Raw genomic sequence first — 17,728 nt, 5'->3', positions numbered from 1 at the left:
GACAAGGGCAGATGACTTAGAGGCATCCCTTAGTTCGGTGTCATCCTCCTGGCTGGGTGGCCTATAGTAGGCTCCCACGACAACATCCGCTTTATTTGTCTGTCCCTTAATCCTTACCCAGAGGCTCTCAACTGTGCCATCGCCAACTGCAAGCTCCGTGCATTCCAGCTGCTCCGCTACATACAATGCCGCGCCCCCGCCTCGCCTGCCCTGCCTGTCCCTCCTGAAGAGCTTGTAACCATCCATCACGGCACACCAGTCACAGGACTCATCCCACCAGGTTTCACTTATGCCAAAGATGTCATATCTCTGGGACTGGGCCAAGGCCTCTAGCTCCTCGTGTTTGTTCCTCATGCTGCGCGCATTTGTGTAGAAACACTTCAAGTGCGGTTCATTGTGCCCATCGACACATGTAGCAGTCTGAGGAGTCTCACTAGCACGCAGCTCCTCCAACTTTGGTGTGTCTACCCGATGGCCATCGCTGACTATCTAGCAATATCGGACCAAAAGGTATTTGCTGGGTCCCATATACAATCTTGTGAAAGAGCTTGAAAGTCAAAGGGTGGTTGCTTGAACCCATTCATCCTTCAACAGCCCCATCTGGCCAGTGTGAAAAGCCAACAGGGAGATCAACCATAGACTCTTGAGGTTTGAATGAAGTAACACCACCCTTGAGTGCAGCAGTAGCAGATATGCAGATATCCTAGAACTACAGTATGAACCTGAAGCAAAGAATGCTGCCTGGCATGAGACCACTGACATAGTTAACATGGTTTTTTCTCAATTCCCCTGACACCTAAGCATAAATGACAGTTTGCCTATACTGGGAAAGGAGTACAATACACCTGGAACTGTCTGCCGCAAGGATGGAAGCATAGCCCCCTGTGGTAGGTTGACCTTGGCTGGCTGCCAGATGCCCACCCAGCTGCTCTGTCACTACCCCTCCTCAACAGGACTGGAGAAGAAAACAAGATGAAAAAGCTCGTGGGTGGCAACAAAGACACTTACTAATCACCTCCATGGGCAAAACAGACTCAACTTGGGGAAAATCAATTTAATTTATTGCCGATTAAAATAGAGTTGGATGGTGAGAAACAAACACAAAAATGAAAACACCACCTTCCCTCCCGCTCTCCCCTCCTTTTCCCAGGCTCAACTTCACTCCTTCATTCCCAGCTCCTCTACCTCCCCTGCCCCACAGAGCAGTGCAGGGGGGGTGGGGAACGGGAGGTTCATAACAGTTCCTCCCTGCTGCTGCTTCCTCATCACACATTTTCCCCTGCTCCAGCATGGGTCCTTTCCAAGGGATGCAGACCTTCAGGAAAAAAATCTGCTCCAACATGGATTCTCCATGGGCCACAGTTCCTGCCAGGAGAACCTGATCCTGCATGGGCTCGTTCCTTCAGGAAATATCCACCTGCTCTGGTGTGGTCCTCTCCATGTGCTGCAGGGATATATCCGCTCCCACTGTGGTCTCTTCCACGGGCTGCAGGGGAATAACTTCTCTTGCGCCCGGAGCACCTCCTCCCCCTTTCTTCACTGACCTTGGTATTTTCAGTGTTGTTTCTCACACTTTTTTTTCCTCACTACTCTTACACTGACATGTGGTATTTTACCCTTTCTTAAGTGTTTTTCACAGAGGTGCCACCAGCTTCGCTGACTGGCTCAGCTTTGGCTTGCAATGGGTCTGTTGCCAAGCCGGCTGGAACCGGCTGTGTCTGGCACAGGGCAGCCTCTTGCCTCCTCTTCTCACAGAGACCACCCCTGCAGCCCGCCCCCACCCCCCCCGCCAAAACCTTGCCGTGTAAACCCAATACACCCCACCATCTGTCACAGACTTATACAAAAGGTTTTGAAAGAGGGCAACGCCCCAGATCACTTACAGTACATTGATGACATCGTAGTATGGGGAAACACCACCCAAGAAGTGTATAGCAAAGACAAACAGATCACTGAAATTTTACTAAATGCAGGATTTGCGATCAAGAAGAATAAGGACTTGCACCAAGAAATACATTTTCTGGGTGTCCAAATGTCCAAAACATACCACACACATCAGCAGGAGACAAAACAAGCCAGTGGAGTTTATGGCAGAAAGCACTAGGAGAGACCAGAGGAAGACTCCTTGGACTCTGGAGCCGAGGCTACCAAGCTGCTGACGAAAACTATATCCCAACAGAAAAAGAAATATTAGCCGCCTATGAGGGAATGTGGGCAGCATCTGAAGCGGTGGGGACAGAATCACAACTGCTGCTGGCACCTCGGCTACCAGTATTTCACTGGTGTCCCCTCCGATATTTCTTGTGCACCCCCAGCCTACTCACTGGCAAGGCGGTGTAAGTGTGGTGGGTTGACCCTGGCTGGATGCCAGGTGCCCACCAAAGCCGCTCTATCACTCCCCTCCTCAACTGGACAGAGGAGAGAAAATATAACGAAAGGCTTGTCGGTCAAGATAAAGACAGGGAGATCATTCACCAGTTATGGTCACGGGCGAAACAGACTCGACTTGGGGAAATTAGCCTAATTAATTAACAATCAAATAAGAGTAGGGTAATGAGAAAGAAAAACTAAATCTTAAAACACCTTCCCCCCACCCCTCCCTTCTTCCCAGGCTCAACTTCAATCCCGATTTTCTCTACCTCCTCCCCCCGAGTGGCACAGGGGGACAGGGAATGGGGGTTTTGTTCAGTTCATCACACATTGTCTCTGCTGCTCCTTCCGCCTCAGGGGGAGGACTCCTCACACTCTTCCCCTGCTCCAGCATGTGGGCCCTCCCACGGGAGATAGCTCTCCACAAACTTCTCCAACGTGGGTTCTTCCCATGGGCTGCAGTTCTTCACAAACTGCTCCAGCGTGGGTCCCTTCCACGGGGTGCAGTCCTTCAGGAACAGACTGCTCCAGAGTGGGTCCCCCACGGGGTCACAAGTCCTGCCAGGAAACCTGCTCCAGTGTGGGTTCCTCTCTCTCCACGGGTCCTGCCAAGAGCCTGCTCCAGCGTGGGCTTCCCATGGGGTGACAGACCCCTTCGGGTGCACCCACCTGCTCCAGCGCAGTCTTCACCACGGGCTGCAGGGGAATCTCTGCTCCGGCACCTGGAGTATGTCCTCCCCCTACTTCTTCGCTGACCTTGGTGTCTGCAGAGTTGTTTCTCTCACATATTCTCACTCCTCTCTTACGACTGCTGCTGGTGTTGCGCGGGTTTTTTTTTCCCCCTTCTTAAATATGTTATCACAGAGGCGCTACCACGGTCGCTGATTGGCTCGGCCTTGGCCAGCGGTGTGTCCATCTTGGAGGCAGCTGGCATTGGCTCTGTCGGACATAGGGGAATCTTCTAGCAGCTTCTCACAGAAGCCACCCCTGTAGCCCCTCCGCTACCAAAACCTTGCCATGCAAACCCAATACAATAAGAAGCAGAAAAAGTCCTTGACACTGTCTAAGCACTGCTCAGCAGTAACTAAAACAACCCTGTATTATCAAGATTGTTTTCAGCAGAAATCCAAAACATAGCCCCATACAAGCTACTATGAAGAAAATTAACTCTATCCCAGCCAAAATCAATACAGTCAAGAATCTGTTTCCAGCTTTTCTGGAAAAAGCAAAGTTAACCAACTATTTAGGAATATCACACATGGGTGTGCCCTGACAAAGTCTGATCACGGGTGGCAAAGTGCGTGGGAGAATATGGGCAGGTAGCTAGAGCATTTTTCAGCTCTGATGGTCTGGGACTTCACTCTCAAACAAGCGTGGAATCCTGATGAAGTAACAGAACACTTGAAAAAAGGGTGCCCTGGCTCTGCCAAAGAGACACAACTTCTCGCACTGTGCTGGGGCCTGGCCTATGCCTACCGAGCCACTGTTCAGCACCCTCAAGGGGGTGAGAGGGTCTCTGGATCTGAAGACATACAAATGGACACCGTGGCTAAACCAGAGACCCAACCCTCAACTGTTGCTCCTATAGTCAAGAAGAAACAATGGAAAAGGAAGTCAACTCGGTTAGTGTGCTGGCTTTGGCTGGGACAGAGTTAATTTTCTTTATAGTAGCTAATATGGGGCTATATTTTGGATTTGTGCTGAAAACAGTGTTGATAATACAGGGATGTTTTTGTTATTGCTGAGCAGCGCTTACACAGCGTCAAGGCCTTTTCTGTTTCTCACACCACCCCACCAGCGAGTAGGCTGGGTGCACAAGAAGTTGGGAGGGGACACAGCTGGGACAGCTGACCCCAACTGACCAAAGGGATATTCCATACCATATGACGCCATGCTCAGCATATAAAGCTGGGGGAAGAAGAAGGAAGGGGGGGACGTTCTGAGTGATGGCATTTTGTCTTTCCAAGTAACCATTATGCGTGATGGAACCCTGCTTTCCTGGAGGTGGCTGAACACCTGCCTGCCAATGGGAAGTAGTAGACTGTGTGGTGCTTAGTTGCCGGCTGGGGTTAAACCATGACAGTTAGTAAGGGAGGAAGAAGCTTCGCCTAAGAGGGAGCAGGAGAGGAAGAATCAGAATAGGCAGCCTGTTCTGCAGCAAAGCTGTCTCAAGAACAGGAGGGGGAAGAGAGAGAAATCATAAACGAGTCAGAAACCACCCGGCCCCTATCCCTGAATGAGCTGCGAGATATGCAGAAAGATTTCGACTGTCATCCAGGCGAGCAAATTATCACCTGATTACTCCAATGATGGCATACCGGGGCCAACAGTCAGGAATTAGAGGGCAAGGAAGCCCAGCAGCTGGGATCCTTTGCTAGGGACCAGGGTATCGACAAAGGGATCGGAAGAGGGGCAACAATCCACAGCCTCTGGAGGTGGGTCCTGTCGAGCGTGAAGGCGAGGTATCCCCTCAAGGAAGATCTTGTAAACCAAGGCGAGTGGACCACCACTGAGGGAAGTATCCAGTATCTGAGGGAATAAGTAGCGGTGGAGGTGATCTACAGCAACCTGGACAATGACCAGGGATCCAAAGACCCAGATGAATTTCAGTGCACATGGTCCATGTGGCGGAAGTTTGTACAGAGTGCACCAACGTCATATGCCAATACCCTGGTGATAATGGATTGGACAGACCTCGAGGCACCAACTGTGGCTAGACTGGCCTGCCTTTCTCGTCTCAAGGGAAAGGATACTGTGGGCACACGCCTCATGCCACTCTGTGGTTCTATCTGCACGACCACAGGGAGTACATGAGGAAGTGGGACGGTGCACCTACCTCGAACCTAGAAGATCAGGTAAGTGGCTTGCAAGGACAAACAGCGGCCAAAAAGGGTTCGTCCAGGAAGATTACTGCTCCAGTTGCTGTTGAGCAGTTCCCCAGGCAGAATAGAAGGGCTGATCCTCCTTCTGATCCTAATGAAGGGACTTCTGGTTTGCAGCTACAGAGGTCAGGTAATGAATACTCCGACCAGGAATAGAAGGGCCCTGCCTCTGGCCAGGTGGAAAAAAGGGACAATCGGGTTTGTTGGCCTGTATGGATTCGATGGCCTGGCACATCGGACCCACAGGAGTATAAGGCTCTGGTGGACACCAGTGCACAGCGTGCCCTAATGCCATCAGGGTACAAGGGGGGCAGAACCCATCTGTATTTCTGGAGTGACAGGGGGATCCCATCAGTTGTCTGTACTGGAGGCTAGGGTGAGCCTAACAGTGGACAAGTGGCAGAAGCATCCTATCGTGACCGGCCTGGAGTCTCCGTGCATCCTTGGCATAGACTACCTCAGGAGTGGGTACTTCAAAGACCCAAAAGGGTACCAGTGGGCCTTTCATGTAGCTGCTGTGGATACAGAGAAGATTAAACAGGTGTCTACCTTGCCCGGCCTCTTGGAGGATCCCTCCACTGTGGGCTTGCTGTGGGTCGAAGAACAGCAAGTGTCGACTGCTACCATGATGGTGCGCTGGCAGCAATATCGCACCAACCGAGGCTCCCTGGTTCCCATCCATGAGTTTTTTTGCCATCGACTGGAGAACCAAGGAGTGATCAGCAAGACTCACTAACCCTTTAATAGTCCCATATGGCCAGTGTGAAAGTCTGACGGAGGGTGGAGGCTGACAATGGACTACAGTGGCCTGAACAGTCATGCTGTTGTTGGATGCTGCCATACCGGACATGCTAGAACTCCAACATGAACTGGAGTCAAAGGTGGCCAAGTGGTATGCCTCAACTGATATTGCTAGTGCGCTTTTCTTGATCCCTTTGGCAGCAGAGTGCAGGCCACAGTTTGCTTTCATGTGGTGGAGGGGTGTCCAGTACACCTGGAATCAACTGCCCCAGGGGTGGAAGCACAGCCCTACCATTTGCCATGGACTGGTCCAGACTGCACTGGAACAGGGTGCAGGCCCTCAAATACATTGATGACATCATTGTGTGGCACAACACAGCAGAGGAAGCGTTTGTGTTTCCTTCTGAAGGCTGGTTTTGCCATAAAACAAAGCAAGGTCAAAGGACCTGCACAGGAGATCCAGTTTTTAGGAATAAAATGGCAAGATGGGCATCGTCATACCCCAATGGATGTGATCAATAAGATAACAGCTATGTCCCCACCAGATAACAAAAAAGAAACACAAGCTTTCCTAGGCATTGTGGGTTTCCGGAGAATGCATATTCCAGGTTACAGTCAGATTGTGAGCCCTCTCTATCGAGTGACCTGAAAGAAGAATGGTTTTGGATGGGGCCCTGAGCAGGGACAAGCCTTTGAACAGATTAAACAGGAAATTGTTCATGCGATAGCTCTTGGGACGGTCTGGACAGGACAAGCTGTGAGAAACATGCTTCACAGCACAGCCGGGGAGCATAGCCCCACCTGGAACCTCTGGCGGAAAGCACCCGGACAGACTCGAGGTTGACCTCTAGGGTTTTGGAACTGAGGATATAGAGGATCTGAGGCCTGCTACACCCCGACTGAAAAAGAGATACTAGCAGCATATGAAGGGAGTTTGAGCCCATGTCCCAAAGGGAAGTGCCACTGAAGAACAAATCAGCAAACATCAAGTGCACCAAGCTGCTCAGATTGCCACAATTGACAAAGACCTGGACTGGGAACATAAAAGGGAACTATTTGTAGCTCAATGGGCTCATGAAACGTCAGGACATATAGGATGAGATGTCACCTATAGCTGGCCAAGAGACCGAGGGGTGGACTTGTCTAAAGAACCTATTATACATAATAATAATATTAAATATAAAATGTTATTACGAATAACAAAGGACTGAAATTTGTGCATTAGTGAAAAAGCTAAACAATAAAAAATATTGAGGCACGGAAGATGACTTTTAAACCACCAATTTGGAGATGCGTGGCAAGTAGACTATATTGGACCTTTGTGCAGGACTACTAGGGGGCATTGATAGGTCCTAGCCATGGTAGAAATGACTACAGACTGGCTGGAGACGTATACCCAGTGACCCATGTCACTGCTAAAAGCACAGTAGTAGGTCTTGAAAAACAAATTTTGTGGAGACATGGCACACCTGAAAGAACTGAGTCTGACAGTGGCTGTAATTTCAAAAATGAAATTATAAAGTTAGGAACAGCTGAACTTGGATTTGACTGGATATACTGTATTCCCTATTATCCCCAGGCCTTGGGAAAGGTAGAATGGCATAATGGACCCCTGAAAACCATGCTACAAGCCCAAGGAAAAGGGGATATGAGAAATTGGGATGTTCATTTGGCAGAAGCCACTTGGCTTGTAAACACTGGAGAGGCATCATCCCAGCCAGGCCCAGGCCAGGCTAGACCTGCGTTCCCTCCCTAAGTCTGACTCATAGAATCATTAAGGTTGGAAAAGACCTCTAGGATCATCAAGTCCAAAGACTCTCCCCTTAACTCTCCCTCCCTGAGTCCAAAGACTCTCCCCTTTTAGATTGGAGGCTTGAGACATAACTGAGCGAGATGGTTATATTTACTGATTAAGCGACACCTTTAAAAAGCTAATAACTTAGTTGGATAACAAACTCACCACTATTATTAGCAATCTTAGTACACAATTATATCACTGCAAGTGACATTGAGTTACAATTCCATTGCTTATTAGTAGCATCATTGCTGATACGCAGTTATATTACTATAAAGAAAACTTATAAAACACACGTAAGTGCTATTAAGTTGCAGTTCTGTTGCCTTTCCTCCTGCACTTAGCAGTAAGGCACAAGTCTATCCGTCCATACATGTTTATTCCTTCTTACTCCATCCCCCCACAGCAAGTCTTGGCATAAGCCTGATGGAGAGTTCAGCAGGTTGTCCAAGGGGGTTCCCTCCAGTGTCCTGGGGAGCTTGGGTCTGCAGGTCAGCTTCACCACCATCTGTAGGCCTCTGCACTTCTACTGCTGCAAAATCCCCCAGTTCTTTGTCCTCCACCTGATGTTTATACCTTATTCCGCATTTTTTCTTTTCCTGAACACACCTTTTAACCACCTCTGCAACCTCCTTTTTCTCCAACCAAACACGTCCCAAACAAACAACTTGGCCCTAATTACTTTTTCCTCATTGGTCCCAATACTGTTACAACTGTACCCAAATTTGGTGTTTCCGACACTGTTACTTAGGCAATTTTGGCCTAATATGGTATTACGGTATGGCTGATACAGTTACCTAGATGAAGGTGGCCTTGCATCCCAAGACTCCTGTACTGGGTCTGGCTGGGATGGAGTTAATTTTCTTCATAGCAGCTTGTATGGTGCTGTGTTTTAGATTTGTGACCAAAACAATGCTGATAACACACCAATGTTTTAGCTATTGCTGAACAGTGGTTGCACAGCGTCAAGGCCTTCTCTGTTTCTCAGTCCGCCTGCCTGCACCCCCCCGAGGGAACAGGCTGGGGGTGTGCAAGAGGCTGGGAGGGGACACAACCAGGACAGCTGACCTGAACTAACCAAAGAGATATTCCATGCTGTATAATGTCATGCTCAGTAATAAAACGGAGAGGAGAGGGGTTTAGGTAGGTTAGCCATCTTTTGCTCAGGAACTGGCTGGGCATCGGTCTACCCATGGGAGGTGGTGAGTGATTGCCTTTGCATCACTTGTTTTGTTTTCTTCCTCTCTTCTTCTACTTCTCCTTTGATTATTAATTTTTATCTCAACCCATGAGTTTTCTTGCTTTTACTCTTCTTTTCCTCTCCCCCTGTCCCACTGGGGGTGGGGAGCAAGCGAGTGGCTGTGTGGTGCTTAGCTGCCTACCAAGGTTAACCCACAACAACTCCCTTCTGACTCTACGGTCCACGCTGGTTGTATTTAATTTCCATTATATGTTTTTTGGACAGAATTATCTTACTTTAGCCTTGATACCCCTACCTACTCCTGATTAAGCACAAGCAGTTTGCATATCAGAGCAACTATAACATAACCCAGTCAGTGCTCACACCATACTTCTGCCCTTGAAGAGTTTTCATCACACCTCTGGTTCCCATCAGAGGCCTTAGCTCGTTTTGAAGCCTAATATTCCAGTGGGACCTCTTGCTCACAGCCTGTCAGAACAGTAGCTGGAGATAAGTTTCCGATTGTGACAGGCCATGATTAGATGGGAAACATGATTGTTTGGGATGTCACCCCCTTAGGGAAAGGGAAAACATGGGGGTGGGGTGCGGGGTGGGGGGGTGGTAGCATTTGCACACGGACCAGGACATACAGCACGAGTAAAAAAAAAAAAAACAGAGAAATTAAATGTGTACCTACACACACACTGACTGTAATTAACCCCCTGCGGACCTCATTATACACAGAAAGATGAACCCTGTTTTGGTATGGACAGCAGTCTGGACTTTGACCTTAACAGTGGCACAAACAACCACCCCCCAGTGCTGGCTGCAAGATACCACGCCAACGTGGAATGAGAGGGAATCATATGAAATGAACCGTAACAAAAAATATCGGAGGATTCACGGTGTGGTAGGAAATTGAAGGGGAATGTGTAACTGTATAATAATCCCTAATGATAATACAATCCAGTTAACTCAGAATAGCAGCCAGAGCGGAGCAGGTAAAAACGTAGCCTGGTATGTAGGCTATATTAGTGAATGTAAAGGACTTCTCACCAGTATGACGACTAGACTTAATTGGACCACCAACTTCACAAGTATTTATAACACCACCCTCCGATATGTTTACCATAGGCAAGTGGCAAACTTTACTTGGAGTAATCCAATAAGAGAAAGAGTACCACATTAAGTGGGACTGGAATGTAAGTTGACACAATACCACCTGTGCACCTTTTATTATAAGGATTCAACATGCCATGTTCCCTGAACAAGGCATCCACAGAAGAACTAAAAGAGACATATCAGGAATTCTAGGACTTGGAGGAGTTGCCCTAAACACCGTGGATATCCAAGCCCTCCAAGCCCAGCTGCAAGTGGTTGGCAACTAACCTCTCAGCGCCTTGAGGGGCTAGCTAAACCTGCTGTCTGATTAGAAATGGCTCACCTCCGATTGCACTGGATAGAAAGATGGACCTGGGAAGTAATGAAAAATGTATCTCAGACTATTTCTACTGGTGTTCAGAATGACTCTTTGGACGTTACCTGCCAAGGTATGCAACTGGCCACCTTACTAATAATGAAAAAGTATGGTTAAGCCGCAAAGGAAAACGTTGGGATAGCGGAGCCCATATGTTACATCTTCCTAATACTTCAATGGGAAAAGTAGTTAGCTGTGAGCTGCACACCTAAGATGCGAGAGCACTTCTAAGAATTAGGTGGAAAAACCAACCTGTGTGGGCTACATATGTCCAAGGAATGGAACTACCAGTCATAATGGCTGGTCAGTGTCATGGTTTAGCTGGCAGCTCAGCCCCACACAGTCGCTCACTCGCTCACTCGCTCACTCCCCCACTGGTGGGATGGGGGAGAGAATCAGAAGGGTAATGCTCGTGGGTTGAGATAAGAACAGTTTAATAATTAAAATTAAAAGAAACAACAACAGAAATGCAATGCAAAGGAGAACAACGAGAGGCGTGAAACCTTGGGGCGGGGGAAGGGAGGGGAGAGGAGAATGAACCGCCGAAACAAACCGCACGCGACACAGCCGCCTGCCGACCCGACGCCGCGCCTCCTCCGAGCCGCAAACTGCCCCCCCCCCCCCCCCCCCCCCCCCATATACTGGTCATGGTGTCACATGGTATGGAATGAACATGCCATTGGCCAGTCGGGGTCAGCCGCCCCCGCCATGGCCCTGCCCCTCCCAGCCTCCCGCCAAGTGGCAGAGCACGGGAAGCTGGAAATGTAGCCGACCCCCACACGGTGAGGAGTATTAACCCCTTCTCAGCCAAAACCAGCACAGTCAGTTATGGATGCATAGCTTAACATCTCCATGGCTATGAACAGAAAGCGAACAAAACAAAATTGTCCCTGTAGACATTTGAGACAAGGTTCTATGCATTAATAATCACTCTTTCACAGAGGCAATAAGTTGCCAAACTCCTTCACGTGGATACAATTATTGCATAGTAATGAATGCATGCTTTTAGTCTGTCCTGACCTAAACCACAACACTGCCTCTCTCTCTCAGCCTCTCTTTCTCTGCCCCTCCTTTTGCCCTCTCTCTGTCTTCCCCTTCTCTCTCCCCCTCTCTCTGCCTTCCCTCTCTCTCTGTCCCCAGTGTTAGGGGTTTCTGAATCCGACAGCCTGAGAGAAGCGAGGCTGCCACAGCTCCATGTCCCCAGGTCCAACCAGTAGCGAGGCTAAGCATGTATTCCCAGTAGGCACACAAACAAACAGAGGTATAAAATACAAATAAATATACACACTGTGGTGGGTTGACTTTGGCCGGATGACAGACCCCTACCCAGCCGCTCTCTCACTCCCTCTGCTCAGCAGGACAAGGGAAAAGCTCATGGGCCAAGATAAGGACAGGGAGATCACTCACCAATTACCATGACAGGCAAAACAGACTTGACTTGGGGAAAAATAATTTAATTTGTTGCCAGTTAAAAATAGAGTAGGATGGTGAGAAACAAAGACAATACTAAAAACACCTTCCCCCACCCCACCCCTTCTTTCCAGACCCAACTTCACTCCTTTGTTCCTGACTCTTCTACCTCCTGCCCCCACGAGCGGTGCAGGGGAAAGTGGGGAATGGGGGGCTGCGGTCAGTTCATAACAGTTCGTCTCTGCCGCTCCTTCCTCACACTTTTCCCTTGCTCCAGCGTGGATCCTTTCCACGGGGTACAGTCCTTCAGGAACAGACTGCTCCATCATGGGTTCCCCGCGGGCTGGTCATCCTGCTCTGGCATTGTTTTCTCAGCATTTACCATCCTTAAATATGTTTTTTTGCAGAGGCGCTGTAAAGTCACCTGAGTGGTTCAGTACTGGTGCGCAGTCAGTCCATTTTGTCTGTTGCTGCGCTGGCTGGAACTGGCTATGACCAGCACAGGGCAGTCCATGACCTCCTCCTACACAGGTCATCCTTGCAGCCTGCCCCTGCTACCAAAACCTTGCCAATTATGCCCAATACATCTCTCCAACCCTTCCCCTATGCACTAACCCCTCCAATCCCAACCCCAAATCCTCCAAGCCCACCTTTACCCTACCCACCAACGCCTCCAAGCCCAACCCTTTTCTTATCCATCAACCCCTCCAAGCCCAACCTCCAAGTCCTTTAACCCCCAAACAGACCCCAACCGCCAACCCATCCAAGCCCAAAATTTCCACTAATAGCCAACCCCAACTCTTCCTCTACCCACCAACCTCTTCCAAGCCTTAACAGCCAACCCCTCTGGCTCCAAGCCTCCCCCTACCCATGAAGGACTTCAAAGCCCAATCCATCAACCCCTCCAAGCCCAACTCTTACCTTGCCAGCAAACCCTTCCAAGACTAACCCTTACTCTGCCTGCCAACCCCTCCAAACCCAAACCCTACCCTATTCACCAAGCCCTCCAAGCTCAACCCATACCCAGATGGTTAAGCCCTCAAAGACCTACCCTTAAACCTAGCTGCTCACCCCTCTAAGCCCAACCCCTCTAGGCCCATCCCTTAACCCTAAGTACCAAGCACTCTAAGCCCAAACCTTACCCTATCCCTCTCAGCCCAACCTCTAGCCTAAACCCCAACTCCCCTAACTGCCAACATCTCTAACCACCAACCTTTGTAAGCCCAAGGCCTAGCCAACCCCTCCAACTCCAGCTTTTACCCTTCCTGCCAACTCCTCCAAGCCCAACCCGTACCCCTAGCCTAAAACCCAACCACTCTAACCCCAACTGAAAGCAGCTCAAGCCCAACCCCCAGCCTAGCCCCCAACCCCTCTAAACACAAGGCCTAGTCTAACCACCAAACTTGCTAACACCAACGCTCTACCCTAACTGCATCCCTCTAACCAAAACCCTTACCCTAACCACCGACCCCTCTGAGCCCAACCCTCAGCCTGATCCCTCAACTCCTTAAACTCCAACACTTTACCCAACACAAACGCCAACCCCTCTTACCCTGACCCTTTCCCTAACCACCAAACCTTCCAAGCCCAGTGCTTCCAAGCCCTTCTGCCAACCCCTCCATGCTCAACCCTTACCCTACCCACCAACCCCTCCAAGCCTAATCCTTACCCTGTCCGCCAGCCCCTCAGTGCCCAACCCTTACCCTGCCTGTCAACCTGTCAAAGCCCAACACTTTCCCTAACCCCAAATACTCCAAGACCAGACCTTTGCATGCCCGCCAACTCCTTCAGCCCCACCCCTTCCAAGTACAGCCCTTATCCTACCCACCAACCCCTGCCCGCCAAGCCCAAACAGCCCAACCCTTACCCTAACTCCAAATCCCTTCCAAGTCCAGCCCTTACCCTTCCCACCAGCCCCTCCAAGCCCATCAACCATTTCACACCCAACCCCTCAAAGCAAGCCAAACCTCTCCAAGACCATCCCCTCCGAGTCCAATCCATACTCTACCCAATCTCTCCAGCTCCAACCCTTCTCCTACCCAGCCACCCCTCCAAGCCCAATCCTTTCCCTGCTCACCGACCCCAACTCATAACCTACCAGCAACCCCTCTAAGACTAATCCTTACCCTACCCACCAACTCTTCCAAGCCCAACCCATGCCCTACCTGACAACCACTCCAAAACCAACCCTTACCCTGCACACCAACTCCTCCAGGCTAAAACCCTACCTTACCACCCCACCCCTCTCATGCCCAACCTTTATTCTCCCTTCCAGCCCTTGCCCGCTCCAACACAATCCTGCAGTCAGATTCTCTTGAGCGCCTACAATGCCTTTTGCAGTAAATTGGACAGTAAGGGAAGATTTAAGAAAATGTACCCCTTTGTACATCTTTGTCCACTACACATGCTTGTAGCCTTGTTAGTACCAAAAGTATCAAAACTAGTTCTAGCTCATACCACTGACATGGAGGTAGATGCAATTAGTCCAGTTTTATATGAATAAGGTCAGGCTCAGACTTTAAAAAACAAAACAAAACAAAACAAAACAAAAAAACCCCACCCTCAATTAATTTTGAAGAACTCATGGGAGAAGTTTTCAAATATCTTTTTTACCTGAGCAGAGCTGCACATGCCTGACAGAGAAAATCATCTTGGGCCTGGAAGCAATTTTGAGGCCAAAGAACCAGAAAGCTTGAGTGTTTAAAAAGTTCAAGAACGAGATCTCTCTTTCAGAGTGTCATCTGAGAGGTTTTTGTCCCTTTGGGAAGTTAAAAAAACCCAAAACACCCACACAATCTTTTGGCTCCTCAGTGTTCCAGGTTGGAGACTGAATTTTTAATAAGGTATTATTTAAACTCTGTTTTCTAAAAAAAGAGAAGTAATTCTCATAAGGACATACAAATGCTGCATCTTTCTTTATCTTTCTGATATTCAGTATGGTAATGATTCATGGCATAGCACACTAAGGCCATGGTTATACCTTCCTACTCATTTCTGCTGCCAGCACTAATGCAAGCAAGCTGAATCAGGAAATGGCTTCAACTTAAAATTAGACTTTACCCCTCTTTATTCTAGATCAACTCCACGATCTGGCTTGTTGTGTGGCTACACGAGCATTAACGCTTGCACAAGAAGTGCAGGCAGCTGGGACCACTGCTTTCAGGAGGAGGACAGATTTATGCCGGATTGATGCAATTACATAAGCATAGCCTCATGAAAAGGGACAGTATTTCAAGTGTTTGATTCGGTACTATGAACACATTACAGAAATGTTGGGGGGGGATGTCAAAAGAGATAATTTTGCTAGTGGTTTAACAACAATTTATTCCTTAACAGTTCTTATTTACACTAAACCAGGAAAAGATGGGAGCTCCCTACTTTGCATCAAGTTCAAACACAGAACCGCGCGTGTCAAAATGGCCTCTGGGAAAACAGAAGTTACTACAACCCTTTCAATGGGGGGGGAAGGGGGAAGGTAAAAAGGTAAAAGCACTATAAACTGGCACAATCTATCATTAAAGAAATCGGACTATCCCATAAGAAAATACCTTCTAATCCAGATTCTAACAAGTCAGTTAAATATATTGTTACCTTTCTCTTCCTTCCTCTTCTAGCTACTTTATATATATCATTTGTTTTCATCACATCCTATGAAGATAAGAAAAAATAAAGTGTCTTAGCAAACTTAAGATACAGTTTGAATGATCAAGAATTTCTCTGGGAAATCACAAAACTGAAGCTTCTGATATGCAACTTAGGCAAAAAATTTCATCACATCAAGATGCTTTCTGTTAGTAAATATCATTACATTAAAGTTTGCTCTCTGATGATATCTCTAATTCCCATTAGCTTCAATGAGCAGTATAAATATATCTGCATACGTATGAAACTTTACATTTTAAATCACTCCTGAGACAGTCACGGTGCTAGCAACTGTTGCTTCTAAGTATTTGAAGATACAGTTGCAAGTCAAAGTACACAGTATTAAAGTTAACTTCTTCAAGTTAAAAAGAGTAACATTCCACGTACTTTGCTGAGTTTTTCAAACGGGACATCATCTTCTTTGACAGTATCCATCTCTTTGTCTTCTGCAGGTAAATTATTATCCTGTTTACTTGATGACTGAAAGTAGAAAAATTAACATGGCGTTAGTTCATTTATAGAAAAACAGAAGTGAAAAAGAGGAACTCAACTGTCAGACTGCTTCGCACTTTCAGTTTAAATAGTTTATGGCTATATATGCACATTGCTTCTCTAGGTATACATCAATACCCCCAAATCAAACATGTTCATTTTCATACGTGCACCTCTCTCTCTCTGCATTCCTTTCATATTTACAGACAGTTGTCAGAATGGGTCAAAAATATTGCAACATACCATAACAGAACTAAAAAAAAAATAAATTACACCAGCACTTATTTTATTCCATCTTACGTTCGTGGTAACATCATTACATTTCTCCATATCAGTACTTCTAAATGTTCATACCAATACTAAAAAATTCATCTGGACAACTGCTCATCTATATATATGGATAACAGTCATGGATGAGAACAACATGAATGTAAAGGTGCACAAACAAAAGGCAGTAGACTACAAACAAGGCATTTAATGTTTTATGAGCTAAAATTTGGTAACACTGATCATCAGTAAATGGATTTTGACAATGCTATGCTTTAAAAACAACAAAACAAAAACGTTTAGAAGAGCTGGTTTTTAGAAACATATATCTCTTAATAATTCACCTGGGACAAAAATTGGCACACTCGGCAGGATGGTGGATTCAATCACTGGCTACTTACGGAGGCACGGAGTTAACCCTTCACCAAAATTTTCGGGTGATTGGGCATGCGAAAAGCGGGATAATTGGAATAAGATAAAAGAACAGTTAAACCTTGTAAGAGGGAAACTGAAAGACGGTAAAGAGAAGGGAATAATATGCAAAATGTTGGGAACATGTTTGGGAGCTGCATATCAGTATAAGAACTGTAAAGAACAGGAAATGAGAGTGTTGCAAGATGAGGTTGAACAAAGAAAACGACAAGAAATGCTGTTATCTCTGCGAATAGACCGATTGCTAAAACAACAGGGGGAGGCAAAAGAAAAACACAGGAATTTAGAGGATAAACTAGAACTCATGAGAATTCGGGCCCCCAACCCCCCAGATCCTGCAAAAATTCACAGAATCACAGGTTGGAAGGGACCTCAGGGATCATCTAGTCCAACAATTCATAAGCTAATCGTTTCCCTGGAAGATTGGGACGGAGATATTTGGGAGGACCCTGATCAAGAACTTGGTGATGAGAGTGAATTAGATGAATCAGAACTTAAGGTAGCCCCCATTATTAAAACTGAGACATCTGCTGGACCTCAAGGGGGCAACCAGAGAGACACCATAAAGACCATTCCATGGGACCCCCTTCAACTGGCCCATCTGCACAAACAATATGGGCGGAAGCCTGGCGAAAGCAAGAGTGAATATCTGTGGCGTGTCTCCTTAACTGGAGGTGATTGCATTATGTTAGATCAAAGCAAAGCCAATGGCTTTTGGGGACCAGGAGTGTTCCTGAATGACGGACCATCCCCTAACACTGAACCACACTCTATTACGTGGCGGAATAGAGTAATAGAGTAGCATATTGGGCAGGCGGCATAGACCCTCGGGATAGAGAGGAGCCCAGCGCTATAGCAACAAGATCGTTAAGTGAACATCCTACTGCTGTCACAAAATCAGCCTGCCTTCAGGCTATGAATGGCAGGGGTGCATATGGTAACTGCCCTATCTCTGCCCCTGTAGACCCCCAAGCCATGAGACCACTGATAAGGGGAGCCCCTGCTGTTTTAAAATCCTACCTCATTGCAAAGAGGGATGA

At 47.6% G+C, this 17,728-nt stretch overlaps 1 long non-coding RNA gene across 1 annotated transcript; it reads right to left on the bottom strand.

Moving 5' to 3' along the window:
* Positions 1-10,799: 10,799 nt before the first annotated feature.
* LOC142049494 (uncharacterized) lies at positions 10,800-15,997 on the bottom strand. Its single transcript, XR_012657739.1, has 3 exons — positions 15,885-15,997; positions 15,447-15,503; positions 10,800-12,344 (listed from the first exon to the last, which is right to left on the bottom strand). It is a non-coding gene; the product is annotated as an uncharacterized LOC142049494 (long non-coding RNA).
* Positions 15,998-17,728: the final 1,731 nt, after the last annotated feature.

The sequence above is a fragment of the Phalacrocorax aristotelis genome, chromosome W, assembly GCF_949628215.1.
Source record: "Phalacrocorax aristotelis chromosome W, bGulAri2.1, whole genome shotgun sequence".
In the NCBI taxonomy this organism is placed as follows: Eukaryota; Metazoa; Chordata; class Aves; order Suliformes; family Phalacrocoracidae; genus Phalacrocorax; species Phalacrocorax aristotelis.
Note: the sequence above shows the minus strand (reverse complement) of the source record. Positions and strands in the feature narration are given on the sequence as shown.